This window comes from Arachis stenosperma, chromosome 4 (genome assembly GCF_014773155.1).
Source record: "Arachis stenosperma cultivar V10309 chromosome 4, arast.V10309.gnm1.PFL2, whole genome shotgun sequence".
In the NCBI taxonomy this organism is placed as follows: domain Eukaryota; kingdom Viridiplantae; phylum Streptophyta; class Magnoliopsida; order Fabales; family Fabaceae; genus Arachis; species Arachis stenosperma.
This window is the reverse complement of record NC_080380.1, coordinates 66,217,753-66,227,841: the sequence shown is the minus strand read 5'-3', so window position 1 is coordinate 66,227,841 and position 10,089 is coordinate 66,217,753. Positions and strand designations below refer to the sequence as shown.

General features: G+C 41.9%; 1 non-coding gene across 1 annotated transcript; it reads right to left on the bottom strand.

The window, feature by feature from the left end:
• Nucleotides 1-340: 340 nt before the first annotated feature.
• LOC130977939 (small nucleolar RNA R71) lies at nt 341-448 on the bottom strand. The gene has a single exon (XR_009085608.1). It is a non-coding gene; the product is annotated as a small nucleolar RNA R71 (small nucleolar RNA).
• Nucleotides 449-10,089: the final 9,641 nt, after the last annotated feature.

Here is a 10,089-nt window from a genome sequence, read left to right as displayed (position 1 = left end):
TACTCCCGACTTCTATGGGAGAAGCATCTCTATCCCTGCCATTGGAGCAAACAACTTTGAGCTTAAGCCTCAATTAGTTTCTCTAATGCAACAGAATTGCAAGTTCCATGGACTTCCAATGGAAGATCCTCATCAGTTCTTAGCTGAATTCTTGCAAATCTGTGACACAGTCAAGACTAATGGGGTAGACCCTGAGGTCTATAGACTGATGCTATTCCCTTTTGCTGTAAGAGACAGAGCTAGAATATGGTTGGACTCTCAACCTAAAGAAAGCCTGGACTCTTGGGAAAAGCTAGTCAATGCCTTCTTGGCAAAGTTCTTTCCACCACAAAGATGGAGTAAGCTTAGAGTGGAAGTCCAAACCTTCAGACAAAAGGATGGAGAATCCCTCTATGAAGCTTGGGAAAGATACAAACAATTAATCAGAAAGTGTCCTTCTGACATGCTTTCTGAATGGAGCATCATAGGTATTTTCTATGATGGTCTCTCTGAACTATCCAAGATGTCTTTGGATAGCTCTGCTGGAGGATCTCTTCATCTGAAGAAGACGCCTGCAGAAGCTCAAGAGCTAATTGAAATGGTTGCAAATAACCAATTCATGTACACTTCTGAAAGGAATCCTGTGAATAATGGGACTAATCAGAAGAAAGGAGTTCTTGAGATTGACACTCTGAATGCCATACTGGCTCAGAACAAGATATTGACTCAACAAGTCAATTTGATTTCTCAAAGTCTGTCTGGAATGCAAAATGCACCTGGCAGTACTAAGGAAGCTTCATCTGAGGAAGAAGCTTATGATCCTGAGACCCCTTCAATGGAAGAGGTGAATTATCTAGGAGAACCCTATGGAAACACCTACAATTCTTCATGGAGAAATCACCCAAATTTCTCATGGAAGAATCAAGAGAGACCTCAACAAGGTTTCCATAATAATAATGGTGGAAGAAACAGGCTTGGCAATAACAAGCCTTTTCCATCATCTTCTCAGCAACAGACAGAGAGTTCTAAGCAGAATACCTCTGACTTAGCAACCATGGTCTCTGATCTAATCAAAACCACTCAAAGTTTCATGAATGAAACAAGGTCCTCCATCAGAAATTTGGAAGGACAAGTGGGTCAGCTGAGCAAGAAAGTTACTGAACTCCCTCCTAGCACTCTCCCAAGTAATACAGAAGAAAATCTAAAAGGAGAGTGCAAAGCAATAAACATGGCCGAATATGGAGAGGAAAGAGAGGAGGTGGACGCCACTGAGGAAGACCTCAATGGGCGTGCACCAACCTCCTCTGAGTTCCCCAATGAGGAACCATGGGAATCTAAGGCTCAAAATGAGACCATAGAGATTCCATTGGATTTACTTCTGCCCTTCATGAGCTCTGATGAGTATTCTTCCTCTGAAGAGGATGAGTATGTCACTGAAGAGCAAGTTGCTAAATATCTTGGAGCAATCATGAAGCTAAATGACAAGTTATTCGGAAATGAGACTTGGGAAGATGAATCTCCCTTGCTCACCAAAGAACTGGATGACTTGTCTAGGCAAAAATTACCTCAAAAGAGACAAGATCCTGGGAAGTTCTCAATACCTTGTACCATAGGCACCATGACCTTCAAGAAGGCCTTGTGTGACTTAAGGTCAAGTGTGAACCTCATGCCTCTCTCTGTAATGGAGAAGTTAGGGATCTTTGAGGTACAAGCTGCAAGAATCTCATTGGAGATGGCAGACAACTCAAGAAAACAAGCTCATGGACTTGTAAAGAATGTTTTGGTAAAAGTTGAAGACCATTACATCCCTACTGATTTCATAGTCCTAGAGACTGGGAAGTGCATGGATGAATCCATCATCCTTGGCAGACCCTTCCTAGCCACAACAAAGGCTGTGATTGATGTTGATAGAGGTGAATTAATCATTCAAGTGAATGAAGAATCCTTTGTGTTTAAGGCTCAAGGATATCCCTCTGTCACCATGGAGAAGAAGCTTGAAGAGCTTCTCTCAAATCAGAGACAAATAGAGCCCCCAAAGTCAAACTCTAAGTTTGTTGTTGGGAGGCCACAACCAAACTCTAAGTTTGGTGTTGAACCCCCACATTCAAACTCTAAGTTTGGTGTTGGGAGGTTCCCACATTGCTCTGATCATTTGTAAGGCTCAATGAGAGCCATCTGTCAAGCTACTGGCATTAAAGAAGCGCTTGTTGGGAGGCAACCCAATGATTATATTTTATATATTTTCTTTTGTTATTTTATGTTTTTTTGTAGGTTGATGATCATAAGAAGTCACAAAATCAATGAAAAAAGCAAAAACAAAATGGAAAACAGGAAGAAAAACAGCACACCCTGGAGGAAGATGTTGCTGGCGTTCAAACGCCAGTAAGCCTAGCAGTTGGGCGTTTAACGCCCAGTCTGGCACCATTCTGGGCGTTTAACGCCAGAAAGGGGCACCAGACTGGCGTTAAACGCCAGAAAAGGGCAAGAACCTGGCGTTAAACGCCAGGAATGGGCATCAGCCCGGCGTTTAACGCCAGAATTGGCTCAAAACGTGATTTTGAGCAACATTTGGTGCAGGGATGACTTTTCCTTGACACCACAGGATCTGTGGACCCCACAGGACCCCCACCTACCCCACCACCACCCTCTCTCTTCTTCCCCCATTCACCAATCACCTCAATACCTCTTCCCCAAAAACCCTTCACCTATCAAATCCCATCTTTCTCTTCACCACTCACATCCATCCTTCATAAATCCCCACCAACCTCACCCTTCAAATTCAAACCACTTCTCCCCCTTCTTTGACCGAACACACTACCATCTCCCTCTTCCTCATTTCTTCTTCTTCTACTCTCTTCTTTCTTCTTTTGCTCGAGGACGAGCAAACCTTTTAAGTTTGGTGTGGTAAAAGCGTTGCTTTTTCATTTTCCATAACCAATTATGGCATCCAAGGCAGGAGAAACCTCTAAAAAGAGGAAAGAAAAGGCAAAAGCTTCCACATCCGAGTCATGGGAGATGGATAGATTCATCTCAAGGGTGCATCAAGACCACTTCTATGAAGTTGTGGCCTTGAAGAAGGTGATCCCCGAGGTCCCCTTTTCACTCAAAAAGGGTGAATATCCGGAGATCCGCCATGAGATCCGAAGAAGAGGTTGGGAAGTACTTACCAACCCCATTCAACAGGTCGGAATCTTAATGGTTCAAGAGTTCTATGCCAATGCATGGATCACCAAGAACCATGATCAAAGTGTGAACCCGGATCCAAAGAATTATCTTACTATGGTTCGGGGAAAATACTTGGATTTTAGTCCGGAAAGTGTAAGGTTGGCATTCAACTTGCCTATGATGCAAGGAGATGACCACCCTTACACAAGAAGGGTCAACTTTGATCAAAGGTTGGACCAAGTCCTCACAGTTATATGTGAAGAGGGCGCACAATGGAAGAGAGATTCAAGAGGCAAGCCGGTTCAATTGAGAAGGCATGACCTCAAGCCCATGGCTAGAGGATGGTTGGAGTTCATTCAACGCTCAATCATTCCCACTAGCAACCGGTCCGAAGTTACCATAGACCGGGCCATCATGATTCATAGCATCATGATTGGAGAAGAAGTGGAAGTCCATGAGGTTATAGCCCAAGAACTTTATAAAGTGGCGGACAAGTCTTCCACCTTGGCAAGGCTAGCCTTTCCTCATCTCATTTGTCACCTCTGTTATTCAGTTGGAGTTGACATAGAAGGAGATACCCCTATTGATGAGGACAAGCCCATCACCAAGAAAAGGATGGAGCACACAAGAGACCCCTCTCATCAAGAGATCCCTGAGATGCCTCAAGGGATGCACTTTCCCCCACAAGACTATTGGGAGCAAGTAAACACCTCCCTAGGAGAACTAAGTTCCAACATGGGACAACTAAGGGTGGAGCACCAAGAACACTCCATTCTCCTCCATAAAATTAGAGAAGACCAAAGAATCATGAGGGAGGAGCAACAAAGACAAGGAAGAGACATTGAGGAGCTCAAGCACTCCATAGGAGCTTCAAGAGGAAGAAAGAGCCGCCATCACTAAGGTGGACCCGTTCCTTGATTTCCTTGTTCTTTATTCTTCTATTTTTCGAATTTTATGCTTATGTTTATCCATGTTTATGTCTTGTGATCATTAGTGTCTTAGTGTCTATGCCTTAAAGTTATGAATGTCCTATGAATCCATCACCTTTCTTGAATAAAAACGTGCTTAATTGAAAAGGAAAGAATCGCATGAATTCTGAATTTTATAATAGTTTAATTATTTTGATGTGGTGGCATTACTTTTGTCTTCTGAATGTATGCTTAAACAGTGCATATGTCTTTTGAATTTGTGGTTCATGAATGTTGGCTCTTGAAAGAATGATGAAAAAGGAGACATGTTACTGAGGATCTGAAAAATCATTAAAAATGATTCTTGAAGCAAGAAAAAGCAGTGAATACAAAAAAAAAGAAAGAAAGCAAGCGAAAAAAAAAAACCGAAAAAAAAAGAAAAAAAAAAGAGGAAAAAAAAGGAAGAAAAAGAAAAAGAGTTGTGATCCAAGGCAAATAAGAGTGTGCTTAAGAACCCTGGACACTTCTAATTGGGGACTTTAGCAAAGCTGAGTCACAATCTGAAAAGGTTCACCCAATTATGTGTCTGTGGCATGTATGTATCCGGTGGTAATACTGGAAGACAGAGTGCTTTGGGCCACGGCCAAGACTCATAAAGTAGCTGTGTTCAAGAATCATCATACTTAACTAGGAGAATCGATAACACTATCCGGATTCTGAGTTCCTAAAGAAGCCAATCATTCTGAATTCCAAAGGATAAAGTGAGATGCCAAAACTATTCAGAGGCAAAAAGCTAAAAGCCCCGCTCATCTAATTAATACTGATCTTCATAGATGTTTTTGGAGTTCATTGCATATTCTCTTCTTTTTATCTTATTTGATTTTCAGTTGCTTGGGGACAAGCAACAATTTAAGTTTGGTGTTGTGATGAGCGGATAATTTGTACGCTTTTTGGCATTGTTTTTAGTATGTTTTTGATATCTTTTAGTTAGTTTTTAGTATATTTTTATTAGTTTTTAGTTAAAATTCACTTTTCTGGACTTTACTATGAGTTTGTGTGTTTTTCTGTGATTTCAGGTATTTTCTGGCTGAAATTGAGGGATCTGAGCAAAAATCTGATCCAGAGACTGAAAAGGACTGCAGATGCTGTTGGATTCTGACCTCCCTACACTCGAAGTGGATTTTCTGGAGCTACAGAAGCCCAATTGGCGCGCTCTCACCGGCGTTGGAAAGTAGACATCCTGGGCTTTCCAGCAATATATGATAGTCCATACTTTGCCCAAGATTTGATGGCCCAAACTGGCGTTCAAAGTCACCTCAAGAAATTCCAGCGTTAAACGCCGGAACTGGCACCTAATTGGGAGTTAAACGCCCAAACTGGCACTAAAGCTGGCGTTTAACTCCAAGGAGAGTCTCTACACGAAAATGCTTCATTGCTCAGCCCAAGCACACACCAAGTGGGCCCGGAAGTGGATTTTTATGTCATTTACTCATCTTTGTACACCTTAGGTTACTAGTTATCTATAAGTAGGACCTTTTACTATTGTATTAGAGAACTTTGGTAGCTATCTTCGTTTTATGCTATCTTAGATCATTGGGAGGCTGGCCATTCGGCCATGCCTAGACCTTATGCTTATGTATTTTCAACGGTGGAGTTTCTACACACCATAGATTAAGGTGTGGAGCTCTGCTGTACCTCGAGTATTAATGCAATTACTATTGTTCTTCTATTCAATTCCGCTTGTTCTTTGTCCAAGATATCACTTGTTCTTCAACTTGATGAATGTGATGATCCGTGACACTCATCATCATTCTCACCTATGAATGAGGTGACTGACAACCATTCTTGTTCTACAAGTATTCGAGGCTTAGTGAATATCTCTTGGATTTCTGATTGCACGATGCATGGTTGATCGCCTGACAACCGAGTGCTCGCTTGACAAACGAGCCAGCCATTCCGTGAGATCAGAGTCTTCGTGGTATAGGCGAGAACTGATGGCGGCATTCAAGAGAATCCGGAAGGTCTAACCTTGTCTGTGGTATTCTGAGTAGGATTCAATGATTGAATGACTGTGACGTGCTTCAAACTCCTAGCAGGCTAGGGCGTTAGTGACAGACGCAAAAGAATCAATGGATTCTATTCCGGCCTGAATGAGAACCGACAGATGATTAGCCTATGCTGTGACAGAGCATCAGGGACGTATTTTCACTGAGAGGAAGGGAGGTAGCTGCTGACAACAGTGAAACCCTACATGAGCTTGCCATGGAAAGGAGTAAGAAGGATTGGATGAAGGAAGTAGGAAAGCAAAGAGACGGAAGGGAAGGCATCTTCATACGCTTGTCTGAAGCTCTTACACCAATGATATACATAAGTATCTCTATCTTTATCTTATTGCTTTATTCGTTTATCACTATACCCATTTGAGTCTGCCTGACTGAGATTTACAAGATGACCATAGCTTGCTTCATACCACCAATCTCCGTGGGATCGACCCTTACTCGCGTAAGGTTTATTACTTGGACGACCCAGTGCACTTGCTGGTTAGTTGTGCGAAGTTGTGTTTATGCCATGGTATTGAGCACCAAGTCTTTGGAGCCATTACTAGGGATTGTTTATGTTTTGAAAAGAATTGATCACAATTTCGTGCACCAGTGATCAAAAGATTCAAAGATCTCAAGATGATCTAAGATCCCAAGATCTCAAATACAATAGTAAAAGGTCCTACTTATAGGGAACTAGTAGCTTAAGAATTACAAAGATGAGTAAATGACATAAAAATCCACTTCCGGGCCCACTGGTGTGTGCTTGGGCTGAGCATTGAAGCATTTTCGTGTAGAGACTCTTCTTGGAGTTAAACGCCAGCTTTTGTGCCAGTTTGGGCGTTTAACTCCCATTCTTGTGCCAGTTCCGGCGTTTAACGCCGGGCATTCTTGAGCTGATTTGGAACGCCGGTTTGGGCCATCAAATCTCGGGCAAAGTATGGACTATTATACATTGCTGGAAAGCCCACGATGTCTACTTTCCAACGCCGTTGAGAGCTCGCCAATTGGGTTTCTGTAGCTCTAAAAAATCTACTTCGAGTGCAGGGAGGTCAGAATCCAACAGCATATGCAGTCCTTTTAGTCTCTGAATCAGATTTTTGCTCAGATCCCTCAATTTCAGCCAGAAAATACCTGAAATCACAGAAAAATACACAAACTCATAGTAAAGTCCAGAAAAGTGAATTTTAACTAAAAACTAATAAAAATATACTAAAAACTAACTAAATCTACCAAAAACATACTAAAAATAATGCCAAAAAGTGTACAAATTATCCGCTCATCACAACACCAAACTTAAATTGTTGCTTGTCCTCAAGCAACTAAAAATCAAATAAGATAAAAAGAAGAGAATATGCAATGAACTCCAAAAACATCTATGAAGATCAGTATTAATTAGATGAGCGGGGCTTTTAGCTTTTTGCCTCTGAACAGTTTTGGCATCTCACTCTATCCTTTGAAATTCAGAATGATTGGCTTCTTTAGGAACTCAGAATCTAGATAGTGTTATTGATTCTCCTAGTTAAGTATGATGATTCTTGAACACAGCTACTTTATGAGTCTTGGCCGTGGCCCAAAGCACTCTGTCTTCCAATATTACCACCGGATACATACATGCCACAGACACATAATTGGGTGAACCTTTTCAGATTGTGACTCAGCTTTGCTAGAGTCCCCAATTAGAGGTGTCCAGGGTTCTTAAGCACACTCTTTTTGCCTTGGATCACAACTTTATTTCTTTCTTTTTCTTTCTTTTTCTCTTTCTCCCTTTTTTTTGTTTTTTTTTTTCTTTTTTTCGCTTCTTTTTTTTTTTGTATTCACTGCTTTTTCTTGCTTTAAGAATCATTTTTATGATTTTTCAGATCCTCAGTAACATGTCTCCTTTTTCATCATTCTTTCAAGAGCCAACAATTTTAACATTCATGAACAACAAATTAAAAAGACATATGTACTGTTCAAGCATACATTCAGAAAACAAAAGTATTGCCACCACATCAAAATAATTAATCTATTATAAAATTTAAAATTCATGCAATTCGTCTCGTTTTCAATTAAGAACATTTTTCATTTAAGAAAGGTGATGGATTCATAGGACATTCATAACTTTAAGGCATAGACACTAATGATCATAAGACACAAACATGGATAAACATAAGCATGAAAATTCGAAAAACAGGAAAATAAAGAACAAGGAGATTAAAGAACGGGTCCACCTTAGTGATGGCAGCTTGTTCTTCCTCTTGAAGATTTTATGGAGTGCTTGAGCTCCTCAATATCTCTTCCTTGCCTTTGTTGCTCCTCTCTCATGATTCTTTGATCTTCCCTAATTTCATGGAGGAGAATGGAGTGTTCTTGGTGCTCCACCCTTAGTTGTCCCATGTTGGAACTCAATTCTCCTAGGGAGGTGTTGATTTGCTCCCAATAGTTTTGTGGAGGAAAGTGCATCCCTTGAGGCATCTCAGGGATTTCATGATGAGTGAGATCTCTTGTTTGCTCTATCCTTTTCTTAGTGATGGGCTTGTCCTCATCAATGGGGATGTCTCCCTCTATGTCAACTCCAACTGAATAACAGAGGTGACAGATGAGATAAGGAAAGGCTAACCTTGCCAAGGTAGAGGACTTGTCCGCCACCTTATAAAGTTCTTGGACTATAACCTCATGAACTTCTACTTCTTCTCCAATCATGATGCCATGGATCATGATGGCCCGGTCTATAGTAACTTCGGACCGGTTGCTAGTGGGAATGATTGAGCATTGGATAAACTCCAACCATCCCCTAGCCACGGGCTTGAGGTCATGCCTTATCAGTTGAACCGGCTTCCCTCTTGAATCTCTCTTCCATTGGGCGCCCTCTTCACAAATGTCTGTGAGGACTTGGTCCAACCTTTGATCAAAGTTGACCCTTCTAGTGTAAGGGTGTTCATCTCCTTGCATCATGGGCAAGTTGAATGCCAACCTTACATTTTCCGGACTAAAATCTAAGTATTTCCCCCGAACCATTGTAAGCCAATTCTTTGGGTCCGGGTTCACACTTTGATCATGGTTCTTGGTGATCCATGCATTGGCATAGAACTCTTGAACCATCAAGATTCCGACTTGTTGAATGGGGTTGGTAAGAACTTCCCAACCTCTTCTTCGGATCTCATGTCGGATCTCCGGATATTCACTCTTTTTGAGTTTGAAAGGGACCTCGGGGATCACCTTCTTCAAGGCCACAACTTCATAGAAGTGGTCTTGATGCACCCTTGAGATGAATCTCTCCATCTCCCATGACTCGGAGGTGAAAGCTTTTGCCTTCCCTTTCCTCTTTCTAGAGGTTTCTCCGGCCTTGGATGCCATAAATGGTTATGGAAAAACAAAAAGCAATGCTTTTACCACACCAAACTTAAAAGGTTTGCTCGTCCTCGAGCAAAAGAAGAAAGAAGAGAGTAGAAAAAGAAGAAATAGAGGAGATGGAGATGACTTTGTGGTTCGGCCAAAGGGTAGAAGTAGTGTCTAGGTTGTGTGAAAATGAAGGAGTGAAGATGGGTTTATATAGGGGCGGAGAGAGGGGTAGGGTTCGGTCATGTAAGGGTGGGTTTGGGAGAGAAAGTGGTTTGAATTTGAATGGTGAGGTAGGTGGGGTTTATGAAGGATGGATGTGAGTGGTGAAGAGAAAGATGGGATTTGATAGGTGAGGGGTTTTTTGGAAAGAGTGGTAGAGGTGATTGGTGAATGGGTGAAGAAGAAGAGAGAGGGTGGTGGGGTAGGTGGGGATCCTGTGGGGTCCACAGATTCTGAGGTGTCAAGGAAAAGTCATCCCTGCACCAATTGGCGTGCAAAAATGCACCCTTTGCCAATTCTGGCGTTAAACACCGGGCTGGTGCCCATTTCTGGCGTTTAACGCCAGCTTCTTGCCCTTTCCTTGCGTTTAACGCCAGTCTGGTGCCCCTTTCTGGCGTTAAATGCCCAGAATGGTGCCAGACTGGGTGTTAAACGCCCATTTGCTAGCTTCACTG